Genomic DNA, 20,372 nt, shown 5'->3' on the forward strand with positions numbered 1-20,372 from the left:
CAGTCGCCCAGATAGCCGAATTGGTAAGGCATTCGAGATCTAATCAAAAAGCGTGGGTTCGGTCCCCACTCTGGGCGCGTGTTTTTCTTTCTTTCTTTCTTTCTCACTTCAATTATTATGAAAAAAAATAATAATTTCACTAACGGTAAAAAAAAAATATAGTCCAACCATTCCCCTATGCCTTCTTTGGCGTTGTAGACTGCCCGCATTTCTTTCTATGTTTCCTCACGAGCCCCTCATTTCCTAACCATATTACCCTGCGAAAGCTTAGCGAGGGCCTCGGTTGTGGCAGCCTTGATGCCAAGGTACCATAAGAGGGTTTCCCGCCATTTACCCGCCTATGACAGGCTGTAGACGTTCGCGTCACGCCCCGGGGGTTGAAAAGAAGGTCCCCTTCTCCCCGCGTAGTCTGAATGGCGCTGGCTACCACCCTCAAGCGTCAGATACAGTTGTAGTAAATATAAATACCCCAGAAAGTGAAGCAGAACACAGTCGCCCAGATAGTCGAATTGGTAAGGCATTCGAGATCTAATCGAAAGGCGTGGGTTCGGTCCCAACTCTGGGCGCGTGTTTTTCTTTCTTTCTTTCTTTCTCACTTCAATTAATATGAAAAAAAAATAATAATTTCACTAACGGTAAAAAAAATATATATAGTCCAACCATTCCCCTATGCCTTCTTTGGTGTTGTAAACTGCCCACATTTCTTTCTGTGTTTCCTAACGAGCCCCTCATTTCCTAACCATATTATCCTGCGAAAGCTTAGCGAGGGCCTCGGTTGTGGCAGCCTTGATGCCAAGGTAGCATAAGAGGGTTTCCCGCCAGTTACCCGCCTATGACAGGCTGTAGACGTTCGCGTCACGCCCCGGGGGTTGCAAAGAAGGTCCCCTTCTCCCCGCGTAGTCTTAGTGGCGCTGGCTACCACCCTCAAGCGTCAGATACAGTTGTAGTAAATATAAAAACCCCAGAAAGTGAAGCAGAACACAGTCGCCCAGATAGCCGAATTGGTAAGGCATTAGATATATAATCGAAAGGCGTGGGTTCGGTCCCCACTCTGGGCGCGTGTTTTTCTTTCTTTCTTTCTCACTTCAATTAATATGAAAAAAATAATAATTTCACTAACGGTAAAAAATATATATATAGTCCAACCATTCCCTTATGCCTTCTTTGGCGTTGTAGACTGCCCGCATTTCTTTCCTGTGTTTCCTTACGAGCCCCTCATTTCCTAACCATATTATCCTGCGAAAGCTTAGCGAGGGCCTCGGTTGTGGCAGCCTTGATGCCAAGGTAGCATAAGAGGGTTTCCCGCCAGTTACCCGCCTATGACAGGCTGTAGACGTTCGCGTCACGCCCCGGGGGTTGAAAAGAAGGTCCCCTTCTCCCCGCGTAGTCTGAGTGGCGCTGGCTGCCACCCTCAAGCGGCAGATACAGTTGTAGTAAATATAAATACCCCAGAAAGTGAAGCAGAACACAGTCGCCCAGATAGCCGATTTGGTAAGGTATTCGAGATCTAATCGAAAGGCGTGGGTTTGGTCCCCACTCTGGGCACGTGTTTTTCTTTCTTTCTTTCTTTCTTTCTCACTTCAATTATTATGAAAAAAAATAATTTCACTAACAGTAAAAAAAAATATAGTCCAACCATTCCCCTATGCCTTCTTTGGCGTTGTAGACTGCCCGCATTTCTTTCTGTGTTTCCTAACGAGCCCCTCATTTCCTAACCATAATATCCTGCGAAAGCTTAGCGAGGGCCTGGGTTGTGGCAGCCTTGATGCCAAGGTAGCATAAGAGGGTTTCCCGCCAGTTACCCGCCTATGACAGGCTGTAGACGTTCGCGTCACCCCCCGGGGGTTGAAAAGAAGGTCCCCTTCTCCCCGCGTAGTCTGAGTGGCGCTGGCTACCACCCTCAAGCGTCAGATACAGTTGTACTAAATATAAATACCCCAGAAAGTGAAGCAGAACACAGTCGCCCAGATAGCCGAATTGGTAAGGCATTCGATATCTAATCGAAAGGCGTGGGTTCGGTCCCCACTCTGTGCGCGTATTTTTCTTTCTTTCTTTCTCACTTCAATTAATATGAAAAAAATAATAATTTCACTAACGGTAAAAACTATATATATAGTCCAACCATTCCCCTATGCCTTCTTTGGCGTTGTAGACTGCCCGCATTTCTTTCTGTGTTTCCTAACGAGCCCCTCATTTCCTAACCATATTATCCTGCGAAAGCTTGGCGAGGGCCTCGGTTGTGGCAGCCTTGATGCCAAGGTAGCATAAGAGGGTTTCCCGCCAGTTACCCGCCTATGACAGGCTGTAGACGTTCGCGTCACGCCCCGGGGGTTGAAAAGAAGGTCCCCTTCTCCCCGCGTAGTCTGAGTGGCTCTGGCTACCACCCTCAAGCGTCAGATACAGTTGTAGTATATATAAATACCCCAGAAAGTGAAGCAGAACACAGTCGCCCAGATAGCCGAATTGGTAAGGCATTCGAGATCTAATCGAAACGCGTGGGTTCGGTCCCCACTCTGGGCGCGCGTTTTTCTTTCTTTCTTTCTTTCTCACTTCAATTATTATGAAAAGAAATAATAATTTCACTAAGGGTAAAAAAAATATATAGTCCAACCATTCCCCTATGCCTTCTTTGGCGTTGTAGACTGCCCGCATTTCTTTCTGTGTTTCCTAACGAGCCCCTCATTTTCTAACCATATTATCCTGCGAAAGCTTAGCGAGGGCCTCGGTTGTGGCAGCCTTGATGCCAAGGTAGCATAAGAGGGTTTCCCGCCAGTTACCCGCCTATGACAGGCTGTAGACATTCGCGTCACGCCCCGGGGGTTGAAAAGAAGGTCCCTTTCTCCCCGCGTAGTCTGAGTGGCGCTGGCTACCACCCGCAAGCATCAGATACAGTTGTAGTAAATATAAATACCCCAGAAAGTGAAGCAGAACAAAGTCGCCCAGATAGCCGAATAGGTAAGGCATTCGAGATCTAATCGAAAGGCGTGGGTTTGGTCCCCACTCTGGGCACGTGTTTTTCTTTCTTTCTTTCTTTCTCACTTCAATTAATATGAGAAAAAATTATAATTTCACTAACGGTAAAAAAAATATATATATAGTCCAACCATTCCCCTATGCCTTCTTTGGCGTTGTAGACTGCCCGCATTTCTTTCTGTATATATATATATATATATATATATATATATATATATATATATATATATATATATATATATATATATATATATATATATATATTTATATTTATATAGCGAATCAGAATAGGAAATGAGCGGCTCGCAGAAATAACACAGAAATAAGGGTTGGCAGTCAAGAAAACGTCGGAAAGCAAAGAGGAGCTGGTGGTAGGCCATTAAACAGAATAAGAATTTGGAAAGAACGAAAGAAAGCGCAGAAAAAATGCCCGCCAGGTGGGATCCGAACCCACGACCTCCAGAATATCGGTCTGGTGCGATAACCACTACGCTACCAGCGGGGAGATTCCCTCTTTCCCCCCCTCCCGCTTTCTGGGGTATTTATGTCAATGTAATTTTTTGCAGTGCTTGGGGGTTGTAGGCAGCGCCACTCTGACTTCTCGGGGGGAAGGGGCCGTTCTTTTTAATCCCCGCGCCGTGACTGGAGTGTCTACGACATGTGGAGAGTGGAGGTCGTGGGTTCGGATCTTACCTGATGTGCATTTTTTCTCCACATTCTTTCTTCATTTCCAAATTCTTTATCTCTTTCAATGACCTACCATAATCTCCCCTTTGCTTTCCTAGGTTTTCTTGACTGCAAACCCTTATTTCTTTGTTATTTCTACGAGCCCCTCATTTTCTATTCTGATTATTGCATGCATATCGAGGGCCTCTGTTCTGGCAGTCTTGGTGCCATAGGGAGCTTAAGACGATTTAACGCTGGTTGATCACTCCCGTCATGTCGTAGACACTCGAGTCTCAACGCGGGGATTAAAAACAAGGTCCCCTTCACCCCGAGAAGTCAGAGTGACGCTGGCTACCACCCCCAAGCACAGGAAAAAATTACATTGACATAAATACCCCAGAAAGCGGGGGCGAAAATCGTTCGCCGGTAGCGTAGTGGTTATCGCACCAGACCGGTATTCTGCAGGTCGTGGGATCGGATCCCTCCCGGCAGGCATTTTTTCTCCAATTTATTTCTTTCCAAATTTTTGATCTCTTTCAATTACCTACCACAACCTCCCGTTTGCTTTCCGAGGTTTTCTTGACTGCCAACCCTTATTTCTGTGTTATTTCTACGAGCCTTTTATTTCCTACTCTGATTCGCTGCATACATATCGAGGGCTTCTGTTCTGGCAGTCTTGGTGCCATAGGGAGCTTAGGAGGGTTCAACGCTGGTTGACCACTCTCGACATGTCGTAGACACTCGAATGACGGCGCGGGGATTAAAAAGAAGGTCTCCTTTACCCCGAGAAATCAGAGTGGCGCTGGCTACCAACCCGAAGCACAGAAAAAAATTACATTGACATAAATACTCCAGAAAGGGGGGGGTTATCGCCCCACCGGTAGCGTAGTGGTTATCGCACCAGACCCGTATTTTGGAGGTTGTGGGTTCGGATCCCTCCTTGCGGGCATTTTTGCTCGGATCTCTTTAATTCTTTCTTTACAAATTCTTTATCTGTTTCAATGACCTACCACAACCTCCCCTTTGCTTTCCGAGTTTTTTTTGACAGCCAACCTTTATTTCTGTGTTATTTCTACGAGCCACTTGTTTCCTATTCTGATTCGCTGCATGCATAGCGAGGTCCTCTTTTCTGGCAGTCTTGGTGCCATAGGGAGTTTAAGAGGGTTCGACGCTGGTTGACCACTCTCGACATGTCGTAGACACTCGAATCACGGCGCGGGGATTAAAAAGGAGGTCCCCTTCACCCTGAGAAGTCCGAGTGGCGCTGGCTACCACCCCGAAGCACAGGAAAACATTACATTGACATAAATACCCCAGAAAGCGGGGGCGAAAATCGCTCGCCGGTAGCGCAGTGGTTATCGCACCAGACCGGTATTCCGGAGGTAGTGGGTTCGGATCCCTCCTGGCAGGCATTTTTCTCCGCTTTCTTTCTTTCCGATGTTTTCTTGACTGCCAACCCTGATTTCTGTGTGATATATATGTATATATATATATATGTATATATATATAGATATATATATCTATATATATAGATCTATATATATATATATATATACATACATATGTATATATATATATATATATATATATATATATATATATATATATATATATATTTTATATATATATATATATATATATATATATATATATATATATATATATATATCTGTGTGTGTATGGTTGGGGGGTGTGTTTAGCGAAAAAAAATGGAAAATGAGGGTACTCGGTGAATTAGGACCGAGTAGTGGTTAGCTGTCAAGAAAACCTCGGAAAGCAAAGGGGGGAATGCGGTAGGTCTCAGAAACAGATGAATTTTTTCAGCCAGAAAGAAATTGGTGAAAAATAGCCGCCGGGTGGGATCCGACCTGACGGCATCCAGAATACCGGTCTGGTGCGATGAACACTACGCTACTGACGGGGCTATTTTGCCAACGCTGTCTCGGGCATTTATGTTAAAGTATTTTTTGTTCCTTCACTTCTGGGTGGTTGCCAGCCCCACTCGGACTACTCGCGGTGACGTGGAGCTTCTTTTTAACCCCCTGCCGTGACTGGAGTGTATACGACATGTAGAGAGTGGTCCAAAGCGTTGAAAACTCGTAAGCTACCTTTGGCACCAAGACTGCCATTACAGAGGCCCTCGCTATGCATGTAGCGAGTCAGAAATGGGAAATGAGGGGCTCGGTGAATTTAGACAGCATAAGTGTTAGCAGGCGAGAAAACCTCGGAAAGCAAAGGGGGAATGCGGTAGGTCATAGAGACAGATGAAGAATTTTTTGAGCACGAAAGGAAGTGGTGAAAACAGACTCGCCAGTATCGTAGTGGTCATCGCACAAGACAAGTATTCTGGAGATTGTGGGCTCAGATCCCACCCTGCGGGCATTTTTTCACCACATTCTTTCTTACTCAAAAAATTGGAATGGGGTCTCCACTACACGGTGAAAAAGTTATAGAGGGACATCTTTCTAAACCAAAAGCTTTGACTGAGCTGAACTGTACTGGGTCACCGTATCCTTCAAAAGATTGGCTGGGCAACAGAAAGTGTCACTCTGCGCGTTGTACATCCGGGCTCTTTGTGACAATGACTAAGACTACCCCTTTGACTTATAAATATGAACCCCTCACACCATGAGGGTCACCGACAAGCACACTGATGCGTTTAGCACCACGCTCGGCGCGGCTCATGCAGTTATCCACACAGACGACTGCCAACCTTGACTGCAGCAGTACGGCATAATCATGGCTACCACTAGAACCACCCTCCGTGTGTGTGCGTCACTCAAGACCCAAGACATAACGGCAGCAGAAGAGGAAGAATCGCCTTGGCTCTCGCTCAACAATGCGTTCGGAAGGTAGTTCTAGTGGAAGCCGCTCGGCAGCGCCGCGCAAGCGGCTCCCGCCGACAAGAACTTTTCTCTTCTCCCCTGTCTCCTGCCGGATTGCCGACAGTACGCCTTTTGTGGAAGACGCGTATTGGCGACGCCGCAGCCTGAATACTAAAGGGGTCATTCTCCCGTTCTCTTCAAGGGTCGTCTATCGGAGGAAAGCTTAACTTGCTCGGCAGACTCCTGGATTTACTCCTGGTGCCGTTACCATCTGCTCGCTTGGGGGGCCTTTTTCCTCAGTTTTTTGAAGGACGAAGGGGTTCTCCTTTTTTCTCTTCTGAGTCGAAGAGACTCATTTAAAATTTTTAAATCATTTAAAAATAAACAGTCTTGTCTGGAAACTGCAAACCAACTCTTTGTCTGTTTTCTCGGCTGCGTCAGCAGCCGACATTCCGGGCTGCTACAAAATTGGTGACCCCTACAACGCTCTAACAAACACGCCAAGTAGACCTCCGACGACCACACTGTTGCCTCCACGCCTGCAATCTTCGCCACAGAACTGAAGCTACTATATTTGTGGGCCAAATATCCAAGAGTTTGGTTCAGCTAAGTGGAGGCTCATTTTCAACTCCGGCACATCATGTCGAAGCCGACGAAGTACCTTCACGTCGTCGAAGCCCTGCCCACAGAAATCGCCGACGCTATCGACAGAATTATGGTTTCAATTCCCACTACCCCCCCCCCAAAAGCGGAATATCACACCCTGAAAAAGACGGTGCAGAAGCGCCTCGAGGCGCCTGAAGACAGCAGATTTCAGGAGCTCTGATGTCGGGAAGAGCTAGGCGACCAACAACCTCCCTCCCCAATTGCTGCACTGGATGCGGATTGCCAGCTCGCACACCTTCATTTTCTGGAACGGCTGCCCAGTCGGTGCACGTGGTTCTCGCGGGTTCAGATGATACGTCGCTTGATCGACTACCGCAACTTGCCGATCGCATCACGGAATACTTTACTCTAAACTTCGCGCTTATTGCAGCTGCAATAACACACGAACAACCAGATTGACTATCGCCCGTTGAGGAGAAAGTGCAATAACTTACCAAGACCATGCAGCAACTTTTGCTGTATCGTGCTCCCCAACAGGGCGAGCAACGACGCAACCGATCCCCTTGAAGACATCCAAGCTCTTTCCAGAGATGCCAGTCACGATATCAACAGGACGGAGTTTGCTGGTACCACTGTTGTTTCAGCACGGCTGAAAGACATGCACTTAACCTTGTTCGTTTCCGGGAAACGCTCCGGCCAGTCGTTACCGGCGGCTTATAACATCGGCCCACTACGCAGCCGCCTGTTCTACGCAGTCGACCGCGTAAGTAACTCGTGCTTGCCAGTCGACACGGCAGCCGAAATCTCTATTGTTCCGGCAAACCCCAAGGATCGTCGACGTAGCAGGAAGATATCGCAGCTACAGGCGGTGAACAACACTGCCATCGCTACGTACGGCTTTAACTAACTCACAATAGACGTCCGACTCGCCCCTGTTTCGCTTGGTCTTCGTAGTAGCGGCCGTTCATTTCGCCATTCTCAGAGCAGACTTTCTGAGCCACTTGAACCTGGATGTGAGCGCACATGACCGTTGCCTCAAGGATTACAATACATTCATCAATGTACATGGTTTAGAGTCAAACACCTGCGCATCTCGCATCTGCGCCTTCCAGGCAGTATCTGCCCACACCATGTCCTAGCCAAATTCCCTTCTTTCACCATGCCCTGCAACACGAAAGAGCGGTGAAACATATCGTGTCTCACCACATCGTCACCTCCGGGCCACGACGGCTCTCCAGCAACCGGCTGAAAGCTGCACGCAGTTAGTTTGAGCATATGCTGCAGCTGGGAATTATTCGCCCTTGGTCTAGCAACCATTTATCGCCCGTGAAAATGGTGCCTCAAGTCGGCGAGGACAACTGGCGCCGTGTGCAGTGACTACAAAGCCTTGAATGCATCAAAAACGTTGGACTAGTATCCTCTGCTACACATTCACAATGTTAGTGCGCGGCTGGCAGGTACAAATATATACCGCAAGATGGACCTCGTAGCAGCATACCAACAAATCCCCGTCGAACTGGAGGACATAACAAAAACAGCCATAACAACTTCATTTGGCCTGTTTCAGTTTGTCCGTATACCCTACGGATTAAAAATGCAGCACATACCTTTCAAAGGTTCATGAATGAGGTCACCCGTGGCGTTTCTTTCGGCTTTGTCTACCTGGACGACATTTTGGTGGCCAGCAGGACTCCTACGATAGCATAAACAGCACCTCCGCCAGATCTTTCAGCGTGTGGATGAACCTGGTCTGATGTTGAAACCTCGAAAGTGTGTGTTTGGTGTCAATGCTCTCACCTTTCTGGGCCACCACATCACTGCTGAAGGTATTATGTCATTTGAATCCAGGGTTGAATCCGTCAAGAAGTCTTCTGCTCCAACATCTTTCCGCAATCAGAGAAAGTTGCTCGGGCTCCTATATTTCCACCGGCGGTTAATTCCCTCTGCGTTCTAGTACTCCAGCCATTGACCGACCTGCTGCGCCGAGACGACGAAAAGGCACCAGAAGTTTGTTGGTCTGACGAACACCAAAACGCTTTCGAGAAAGCTAAGGACGAGCTCGCCGCAGCTACCCTTCTCATTGGTCCACTGCAAGACGCTACTACACGCCCCATGGTGGATGCCTCCTCCATATCGGTTGGAGCAATGCTGGAGCAACAGGTGGGTGCACAGTGGAAGCCACTGGATTTTTTCGAAACGCTTGAAGCGTGCATAAGTACGGTACAGCACTTTAAGAAGGGAGGTGATCGCAATTCATTGTTCCATTAGGCATTTCCGCTACTTCCTCGAAGTCCGCGCGTTTTATACCGTTACAGACCACAAGGCCCTCACCTACGTATTTAACAACACAACCTCGTACTCAGAATGGGAATTTCGTCAGCTCTCCTTCATCTCCGAGTTTTCTACAGACATCCACCGTGTTCCCGTGGTTTAAAACGAAGCAGCCAACGCGTTGTCTAGCGTAAACGATTCCGGCAGAAAAGGCCTGGACTTCGAGGTGACGGCTGATGGCTCAGCGGGAGGACACTGAGTTGACGAGAGTGAAGGGTGGGGGATCTTCACTCGTGCTTTCGGAGGTTCACTCGTGCTTCACTCGTGCTTCCGGACACTTTTCTGCCAAGCAACCTCCGACCGCATGGGCAAGATGCGCGCATGGCTTGCAAAACTCAGGCAAACAGCACCTCGCATCTCCAGACAGAAAGGTTTTCACTTTCCCCGACATGGAGTCAGCTACACATTTGTTTGTGCGATACAACGCAACGAAGCCGCCCCTACCTCCACCGTACGACGGCCCTTTCAAAGTGGACGTCATAACAAGACCATCCCAATCGTAGTGCGCGGCAAATGAGAATTAGTCGCCATCGGCGGCAGTGCCAAGCCTTCTCATATTGCCACGGCCCATCGGTTCAGCGAAAGCCCCGAAAGGAGCTCTACACTGATGACTATCAAAGCCGCCCATACCATCACAGCACGAAACCAGATGCGCGTGTTCTGGCGCATGGAAGAGAAAAAAGAGAAAGCTCGTTTGTGTGTGTCCCTCGGTTCCACCATCGCCATTATTGCTGTGCTTTAGGCCCAATTCTGGCAAATAACTAATTGCTTACGAGTAGCGAACCTCAACATTACCCTACATTTCCGGTGTAGGATCGGGGCAAAGCCTGTGAACCTTGCTTGCACCGCGAAGCAGGCACTCTGTAGCACAGAGTGCCCGAGAGGTAGCTGACGCCAGTCCATCAACGTTGCCGTCGTTGGATTCGGGGCGCTGCGGCTGAATTGGACCAGCTGCCCATGACAAGTAGAGTAGCGGGAACCCAACAACTCGCCCACGACCACTGTGGCAAAGGACCCCGTCCCACCCGGTCAGTTTATGTTTCATTAGCACCGAAACCCTAACACTTTTCATGGAGACATCTTTGAAGAAGCAGAGGATTGGTTGGAGCTTTATGAACGGGTTGCGAGATCCAACGGATGAGACCAAGGGCGGAAGATCTTCGATGTGTATTTCTCCCTCGATGAAAACGCAAGGTCGTGGTTTGAAATCATGAAACGAATTGGTCAACCTGCGATGAATTTTCTGGCAGGTTTCTAGCTGCCCATGCGCGGAAGGACCGCAAAGAAAAGGCTTAAGTTGCACTACACTGTAGAACCCAGCGCCCGATTAAGAGCGTGACCATGTATTACGAATACATGTCCCGCCTGTTCAGGCGCGCTGACCTAAACGTGGCTGAGCACAAGAAGCTCCGTCACCTTATGCGAGGTGTTAAGCAGAAGCTGTTTGCCTGGCTAGTGCGCAACCCCCCGCGTACCGTTCTTGAGTTTATCAATGACACGTCGACAATAGAAAGCACGCTGTAGCAGTGCTCCAGACAGTATGACCGCAGTCAGAGCAGCACGTTGATGGACGTACTCTCCACAGCCTCGGCCACCAGCCCAGACGCATTGTGTGAGCTCATTCGTTCGGTAGTTCGGGAAGAACTTCGCCCACCACAACTACCACCGGCTTCGCGGATGTATGCCTCACGGACGTAGGAAGTGTGGGAAACGCTTCAGGAACCAGTTGAAATCGATATGCCGGCATCTGGCAGTTCCGCTACATACGCCGCCGCTCTTCAGCAAACCGCTCCGTACGCCACTCCGGACGTCGCCGTTGCAACGCCTGCTCTGTACGCCACTCGGAACTTCGCCACCGCAACGCCTCTCTCATTTATGCCGCGTCTACTGATGGCCCCATGACTCCTCGCCAGCTGGGCTATCGACGGGCCCCGGCGACCATTCGCAAGACAAACTTGTGGCGTGCACCGCGTAGCCGGCCACTGTTTTCATTCTGATGAAGCCAGCCATCTATACAGGTCATGCACGTACCACCGTGCTCGTCTCCACGCTTTTCATCTCAAGGCACCCTGCCCGTGAAACGGTGAACGGCCACCTAGAATTCCGGAGCACCTGCTTGCACAGTATAATTGGTCGGCGTCTAGCTGTGAGGAAACAAGGCCGTCGTCGTCACCTTATTGTTACCGGTCGCCAAACCCTCGTCGCCCCTCCAGCTCACCCAGGTGCGCCTCGCAGAGCCCGCGTGGGGAAAATTGAGACCAGCGGCCCCTATAGGTGGGGTCGCTGAAGAGGAAGCCGGTAAAGATCCTCCACGATGCTCTCGACGACGTACCGCTATAGAACCAACACAAACAGAAAAAGACCGAAAACGAGCCACATCGAATCTTACCGTGACTATCGACGGTTATGACTTTACTGTGCTAGTGGACACAGGTGCCGAATACTCGGTAATCAGCAGAAACCTGACGGAGGAGCTCAAGAGGGTTCTCACGCCCTTGAACGGACCCCACGTTCGCACCCCGGGTGGTCATGTGATCGCGCCTACAGGCCGATGCACAGCTACGGTCGGCATACGTGACTACACCTACGTCGCTGACTTCATCGTACTTCCAGAGTGTTCCAGGGATGTAATACTAGGCATCGACTTCCTACAAGCAAACAGCGCAGTCATTGACCTGCAAACATCTACAGTGACATTCTCGACAGCAGGAGCCATCGGTACAAATGACGCAGAAATGGGGGAAGTCCGCGTCCTACATGTGGTCGAGGAAAACGTCATGGTGCCACCCCTAAGTAAAGTCGTCGTCTTCGTGAAAGGGGACATGCCCGAATGTTGCGAACGATTAGTGGAAGGGAACACGAACTGCCTTTTAGAAATAGAAATCTGTGTTCCAAGGAGCCTTGTCCACCTGTGTAACAGCTGCACAAATGTCGTGCTAACAAATCTTTGAAACAAGCTCCAACACGTCGGAAAAAGAACCGCCATCGCCTCGCTCTACATGTTTGTTCAGTTGACAGAACTGCATGCAGCGGAGAAAGACCAGACTGATGTATCTGACCTCAAAGACGTGGTGGGATTAAAAACCATCAACCCAGACCTCTCGCCAGAACAGAAAAAGCAGCAGACAGACCTCCTCATGGATTTTCGCGAGTGCTTTTCCACTACTTCAAAGGTCGGACAAACCCCTGTTGCCAAACACCGCATCATTTTAGACGTAGCAACAAAGCCACTATGCCAACACCCATACCGCGTATCCTACAAGGAGCGCCAAACAATCCATAATAAAGTAAAAGAAATGCTACAAGACGATGTAATCCAACCATCGAAGAGTCCGTGGGCATCCCCTGTGTTGCTAGTCGTGAAGAAAGACAAACGTTTGTGGTTCTGTGTCGATTACAGAAAACTGAATCGTGTTGCAAGAAAGACGTCTATCCACTTCCACCCGTAGACGATGCCTTTGACCGGTTGCGCGCTGGCAAATATTTCTCGTCCTTACATCTAAAAGCGGATACTAGCAGATCGAGGTTGACGAGCGGGACCACGAGAAGACCGCGTTTGTCACACCAGATGGGCTATACGATTTCAGGGTCCTCCCATTCCATCTATGCTCAGCACCCACTACGTTTCAGCGAATGATGGATTTTGTCTTGGCCGGTCTCAAGTGGCACGCATGCCTCGTTTACCTTAACGATGTCATAGTGTTCTCAGCAACATTCGCAACAGCTGCACAGGTTGCGACTGGTCTTCGAAACCATCAAATCGGCTAAATTGACTATAAAACCTGGAAAAAGCAGCTTTGGCTACAAGCAGCTGCGGTTTATAGGACATGTTATTAGCTCCGAAGGAGTCTCCTCATATCCTGCAAAGACGGCCGCTTTTGCAGATTTCGCGAGACGAGGTGATAGAAAGGCCGTTAGGCGCTTTCTGTGCCTGCCGCGTATTATAATGCGCTTCGTCGAAAATTTCTCGGATATTGCGCAACCACTCAAGCAACTGACCATAGAGGAACAAGATAGAGGAACATTTGCGTGGCAAGAGGAACAAGAAGTGGCCTTCAGTGACCTGCGAAACCGGTTACAAACAGCGCCAATACTTGCTCATTTCGATGAACATGCGGATACATAAATTCACACGGACTCCAGTAAGGTTGGTCTCAGCGCCGTCCTCGTTCAATGGCAACACGGAGCTGAAAGAGATCTTGCCTACGGCAGTCACACTCTTTCGAAAGCGTAGTCCAATTACTCCACGACTGAAAAGGTGTGTCTTGCCGTCGTCTGGGTCATCAGCATGTTATGACTGTATCTTTATGGCAGGCCGTTTAAAGTTGCCAGTGATCACCACTCACTGCGCTGGCTTGCAAACCTAAAGGATCTATCTGGACGCTTTACTCGATGCAGCCTCCGGCTGCAAGACTGTGACATGACAGTAGCGCACAATTTAGGATGTAAGCACATTTAGCGAGCCCAGCGAGCCCAGAAGCCGACGACGACGTTCCTTTCCTTGGGGTCGTTACCGACTCCCAAATATCCCAACTCCAACGCGCCTAGCCAGAACTACTGCTGCTTATACCACAGTTAGAAGTTCCACGTGCATTTTCCCGGAACATCTCGTCATTCAGTCTTCGGAACGGCGTGCTCTACAAACTAAATTTTGGGAGTACGAAGGACTTGTTCCTATTGGTCATATCAGGAGCCATTCGGACCCACAATTTTTACGCCTGTCACGACGAAATCTCGGCAGGGCATCTGGGTGTTAGCCGTACTATAGCGACTATTCATCGGAAGTATTATTGGCACAATTTGTTGCACACAATTCAGCACTATGTAGAGACCTGCCACGACGGCCAGAGAAGGAAGACTCCACCTATGAAACCGGCAGGGCTACTGCACCCGATAAAGCAATGGGGTCTAAGTTTGGACACCATTGCGCGCGCACTGACGTTCGGAAAAACTACTGCGTCGGTACTTTGGCACTTATAAGGTGGTGCGCCACCTTAGTGACGTCAATTACTAAGTTATACCGGACAGTAGCGCTTCTTCCTCGGCACGCAGGACAGCTTCCGAGGTCGTACACGTCGTCTGAATGAAGCCTTACTAGGAACGAAACTGCCCTCACTTTCATCAACAAGAGCGAGAAACTACGGCTGACGCCATGACTGCGGTGTTACCAGTTTGATGGAAACCAGCTGCGCTATCTCGTTTTGGCTATGATCGTCTACAGCCACATCCAAGCATCGAGACGATGTTCTCTTAAAAAAGGGGGCAATGCCACGGCCCATTGACTCTGCGACACTTAGAAAGGAGCTCTACACTGATGACTACCAATGCCGCCAATCCTACCACAGCACAAAACCAGATGCGTGTGTTCTGGCGCATGGAAGAGAAAGGAGAGGAACCTGGTTTGTGTGTGTCGCTCGGAACCAGAATCGCCATTAGTGCTGTGATTTAAGCACGATTCTCGCATTAAGCTAATTGCTTACGAGTAGCGAACCTCAACATTACGCTACAATACTGAGGTTTCGGTTCATGCAGCCTCTCACCTACTTTTTCAGTGATAACCTGTGAACTCTGACCTTTCGCCATTCAGCCGGTAACTGCTGTTTTCCTTTAAAAGCTCCGTAATCTAGGGAGGAGCCTCTAGCGCAAGCTGCTCGGCAGCGCCACAGAAGTGGCTCCCGTCGACGGCGACTTTTCCTTTCTCTCCTCTCTGGTGCCGGATTGTAAACAGTACGCTTTTTGTGGAAGACGCGTACTGGCGACGCCACCGCCTGCTTACTACAGAGGTCCTTTCACCGTCCTCTTCAACGGTCGCCTTTCGGGCGAAATCTTCACTTGTTGTCCCCCCGACTCCCGTCATTAAAACTGGAGCCGTTACCATATATTCGATTGGGGGCCTGTTTCCTGTCGCTTTTATAGGACGCGTGTTTTTCCTTTTTTTCCATCGTCGGGGGACACTCTCGGCGTACGGACTTTTGAAAAAAAGTGGTGTCTTTAAACTGCAAAACAGCTCTACGTCTGTTTTCTCGCATCCTTCCGCAGCCGACATTACGGACTGCTACATAGTCACTGATTCCCAAAGCCTAGCAGAATTTTCAGCTGGGTTGGGTGTTCTGAGCTGCACTGTTTGTGCATAAAAAACGTAGCCCAACCGGTTCCATTCAGCTCGTTTAGACGCCTGCTCACGCTTCGATTGAAACCAACGAACACGCCCACCAACAGGCCTGCGCTTTAACCCCCTACCCTAAGCACGAGGACAGTCCCCCACTTGTCACGTTCAGGTTACACAACCCAGCATTATCGCCTTAAGGGATACACCCTACCCTCGCCGCACCGTTAACTTTCCACGGAAGAACTACCCTACGGTTCACCATACGACGCGGTGTGACGAGAGCGGCAACAGTCATCTCTAAGTTTTCGACCAAGGGGGCTGGTAGCCAGTGGGGCTCAGCCTACATCTCCCCAAAAGTAACACCACCGTACGTGCGATCGTTGGTTAGTTTTAATTAGCACTAAAACCGAATGCAACGAAGAAGAGATGAATTGAGAAAATAATTAACAGGGAATGTACATGCGCCTAATTAACCTTGTTTTTTCTTTTTTTTGTTTTTTTTTTGCGGTAGTTTGGTCGAGGGGGTGGATGTAGGAGAGATAGGAATGGACTAAAAGCAGCAGCTTCTTGCACCGTTGGGTGAAGTGAAGGAAAAGTGCTTGGGTAACACCGAAAGTATTGTGGCTGTTCACGTGAATGTTAAAATAAGAAAAGGTTGAACGGGTGCAAACTCACAATGTTATTTTTAACATCTACTACCGTAATTGCGTTTTACATGGCAACGCTCTGGCTCGGTTTGGCGTTCGTTGCCAAGCACGGAGGCGCAAACACAAGTCTCGAACATAAAATCATATCAAGTGACGGAATTACAATATTAGAGCTAAAATGTTCAAAGAATGCCTCAGACATCCCTAGCCTCAAAATGTCACAGCAAGACCTCCAGCACCTAAATGTTCGTGCACCGTAATGTCCGCACCAAAATGTTCTGCACCAAACCGTCCTACAACGAAATGTCCAGATCCCGTCTTAGACAACCTTTGCGCGCTAGAAAACATTTCTGTCGGCTAGACGCGCATCCTTGCCTCTCGAAACAAACCATGAAACGTGAAAACCATTCTCGCAGCTACACTATTACTCCGTCGAACACCGCGTAAGTTCAACCTGAATGAAATCAAGCACAAGGTGCGGCCCGCTGCGTGGTTATTCTTCTGCAAGACCTTCAAGCAAGCACGTACCGCTAAAGGGTAGGCAAATTGGCCAATTTATAGGAACACAAACAGAGTAGCGACTTGTGTATTTCCGTACTCAAGCCTTGGCATCAAAACAGCCAAATTCTAGCGATGAAACGTTTGCAGAAGGAACGCCGTTCCTGCTGTTCCTTTAAAAACCTATCGAGTTGCCGTTACAGTTTTACGGACCTTTAATGAAATGGTGGCGTTACTCTGTTTCTCCAAAAAAGGGCCCATCTTCCCGCGAGGGGGACTCGAGTAAATGCGTCGCATAGGGGGTGGGTGTATTGCGTTGACGCTTAGTATTCGGGGAGTTGGTGGTAGTGAATGCGTTGCATCAGCAGCTTCTTGACGTATTTTGAATGAGTCAAGGATATAAAGCGCATTCGTAGCCTTTCATTCTGTGTCGGTTTTGTGGCGCAGTGGGAAGAGCACCATGTACCTCGCTTTCTGCCCACAGGTAGTGAATGCGTTGTATCAGCAGCTTCTTGACGTAGTTTGAATGAGTCAAGGATATAAGGCGCGTTCGTAGCCTTCTATTCTGTGTCGGCTTTGTGGCGCAGTGGGTAGAGCACCATGTACCTTGCGTTCCGCCGGCAGGGTCGTGGGATCGAAACCAGGCGCCGGTAAGTGTTATTTTTTTATATAGTGTAGGGGGAGGGGTGCGGACCGGTTCTTGAGAGCGAGGAGGGTAGCGTAATGCGGGAGAGGATGAGTGGGGGAGAGGGCGCAACTGGAACGGCTGTTGCGGACACCGAGGCACGCCAACGCCGACAACGCCGGGTGACATCGTGAGTAAAGAAATGCTCTGCATTTAAAAGTACTAGTTCCAAAAACGCCGTTTTGTACAACACTGCTTCTACGTCGCCGTCGACGACGTTGGTTTTAGGCGGAGGAGCTACCCTGCGCTCTGGCCTTGGTACTGTTTGTACAAACCTTTGCGTGGACAGCTGCATGCTGAAATATCTATGCTCCTAATCATCCTGATCGCAAGTAATTACGGCTTTGATTTTGTTTACTATACTTTATTTGGGTTTCGCACTAAATCAGCAAAGGTTTTGCTAACGTTGTCTTATTATGTTTTCCTGTTATAATTTTGACAAATACTTGGCTATGCCCTGACATTAAATTCTTCACTTTTCCCTCAATATTATCAGGTGTGTCAGTGTTACCACGATCTTTAGGGCGAGAAAGAAAGGGGTGGTGGTGGGCTAACTGCCCTTCTTGAAAGACAAAGCGTTTGTACGGCATCGACCTTGAAGAATACACTAAGTCACTTTGATTAGATGTGCTATGTTCTCGGGGCGACCCGCTAATACCATGTACTAGTACATATTATCTGAGATTCATCCGTCTGACTTTGAACAAATCCTACATTTTTGGAAACAATTGTAACATCGCACAAGAATCCCGAATTCGTGATAACTGTGGATTTCAACGTAACCAGGATTTCATGGCACACTCAGATGATTATTCAGTCGTACTTTCCCATACTTCAGAAGTGTAACACCATATTCGCTTTTTCGTTTTACCTCATTACAACACTGCAACTTCAATACAATACAAATTCAATACAAAACAGAATTTGTGTTGAAGGCTTAATCAGTGCTGCATCATTTTTGTGAAGAGATGGGGATGCACAATGCACTTTTGACAACCCTATTCAGTCGAGCTCATTTTTGCAAAAGAAACATTAAATTAAAATTTTCGGATCTCGTTTTATAACAAAAATAGTTCCAGGTCCCCCGAAGTGTCAACGCTCGTAGGTGCGCCATTTCACTGTATTCACCTGTTCTCAATATCGACGCTTGTTACACATCGTGAAATCGCATTTTCTGACACCCTTTTTCTGTTATAGATTGGCCGCTCGGGTCTGTTAGCGAAGTAGGGGATTCTTTCAAGACTCCGAAGACAGAAAACCAGATTTCTAGGGTGAACGTAAGTAATATGAAATAAAGATACCGATAAATTTAGGAGTGTACAGCTATCACAGTCGCTTGGAAATGTACCTCACGTGCTTTTTGTTCCTGGGAGCAACTTATATTATAACATTTATCAAACCAATATATGAAGCCACATTGAGGCAATGCGTAGCAAGTTGAGTAGCAATGCGTAGCAATGTGTAGCAATTGGTAGTCTAGAACTCTCCAAAAAAGCTATTTTCAATTCAATGTGATAACACAGGCGGTCATTTCTGCAATATCCTCTATGGCCTACGTACGATTCATTCTTAGACAGTGCTATAGTGTGCTGAATTCTGCAAACGCATTGTACAAAATGTCGAATGTGCTTCTTCTGACAGGACTCACTCACTTATAACCGTTGCGGTTCAGGTTGACGTTTCCCTAAAAACCTGCAAGCTTGTTCGGGGCCGTGAAGACAAAAAAAACAGCTGGATCACTGAAGCAGCCGTATTTTGGTTCCCCTTTACATGGTGTGTGATTTAGTGTTGTGCGAAACATTTGTTGTTGTGCAAAACTTTGTACTTAGCAAAAGCCACCATCGAATGCTTGAGTACACCACGAGACTCCCGAATGGTTTTGTTGACAGTTCTGACAGGACAAAGTAGTGATCCGCTACACGACTTACTCTTTTTCTTGAGAAGTTCTCGTTCATCAACTTGCAAACATGTGGCGTCAGGCTGGCCTTAACTGTATCCTCGACAAATAACTCATGGCCATCCCCAGAAAGGCGTTTGTTATGCCCTAGTTTTCAATCTCTGAGGGAAAGCAGGAGTTGGGGTGTAGGTTTTTATCGAGGGCCTCCAACATCTTCCCATCACACAAGTGTGTTATACAACGTTCGTTCAAGGTCTCCATACAAGATTTTTTTATCAACGACAGTTTCTGAGGTCAGCTGAAAATACTTCAACTTACCCTTGAATGCCACAAAAAATTCTTCAATGCTGCTTTTAGCGTTAGTTTTGTTCATTTCATAAAACAGACAAAACTAAACAGCTGTCAAAAAGTGGCATCTCTTCGAGGCATGTTTCTCAAAGACTTGTTTTTATAAGCACGCTTCTAAAAGCACCAAAAGCACGCCATGCTTAAAGGTTGCACTAATTGCACACTGTAATGCCTCGCATTCACTCCTCATCTGAGTAAAGTGCCCTATAAAAAGACAGTACGAGGAACATGAAACATAGTAAATGGTTATATAACAGGTCAGAAATAAAATAGCTGGATTCGAGAGAAGACATAAGTGAAATTAAACACGATGTCAGCTGCAGTCATACATTGTTCACTTCAATATGATCAATCTGCAGACGCGGTTCCCACGTGTGTTCGCTCGGCTCGTGCATCACAGATAAACAGGGTAAAACATTTCTCAAAATCCCACGACAACGGCATCATTTACCCACTTCGTTCTGGTCTTTCTGATACATAACGTTTCGGTACGCCGTGTTACGGTACGGCATACCGAATACACAAATGCTTCGATACATACACGTCTCTGCATTCGGGAGTTTCGTGCGAGGGAGTTTCAGACACATGTCTGAAACTCAAACATAAAAAACTGAACTGAAAAAACATACATTCAGACGCATGTTTTAGCCCAAAACTTTAAAGACTCCTTGACCTTTGTGAGTACAAGCACAAAGTGCTACACTTGTTGAGCACGATGATGCGCGTTGAAATTCGAGCTGCGGCCGCGGCGGCCGCTTTTCTGATGGAGACGAAAAGCGAAAACGCC

The 20,372-nt window shown here is 47.9% G+C and overlaps 2 non-coding genes across 2 annotated transcripts; one reads left to right on the forward strand and one right to left on the reverse strand.

Annotated features, from left to right (window-relative positions):
* The first annotated feature begins 986 nt into the window (after window positions 1–986).
* Trnai-uau (transfer RNA isoleucine (anticodon UAU)) lies at window positions 987–1,058 on the forward strand. Its single transcript has one exon. It is a non-coding gene; the product is annotated as a tRNA-Ile (tRNA).
* A 2,344-nt stretch (window positions 1,059–3,402) lies between these two features.
* Window positions 3,403–3,475, reverse strand: Trnai-gau (transfer RNA isoleucine (anticodon GAU)). Its single transcript has one exon. It is a non-coding gene; the product is annotated as a tRNA-Ile (tRNA).
* Between the last annotated feature and the right edge of the window lie 16,897 nt (window positions 3,476–20,372).

The sequence above is a fragment of the Haemaphysalis longicornis genome, unplaced genomic scaffold (assembly GCF_048455015.1).
Source record: "Haemaphysalis longicornis isolate Haplotype H1 unplaced genomic scaffold, Haemaphysalis longicornis Haplotype H1 scaffold_16, whole genome shotgun sequence".
NCBI lineage: Eukaryota > Metazoa > Arthropoda > Arachnida > Ixodida > Ixodidae > Haemaphysalis > Haemaphysalis longicornis.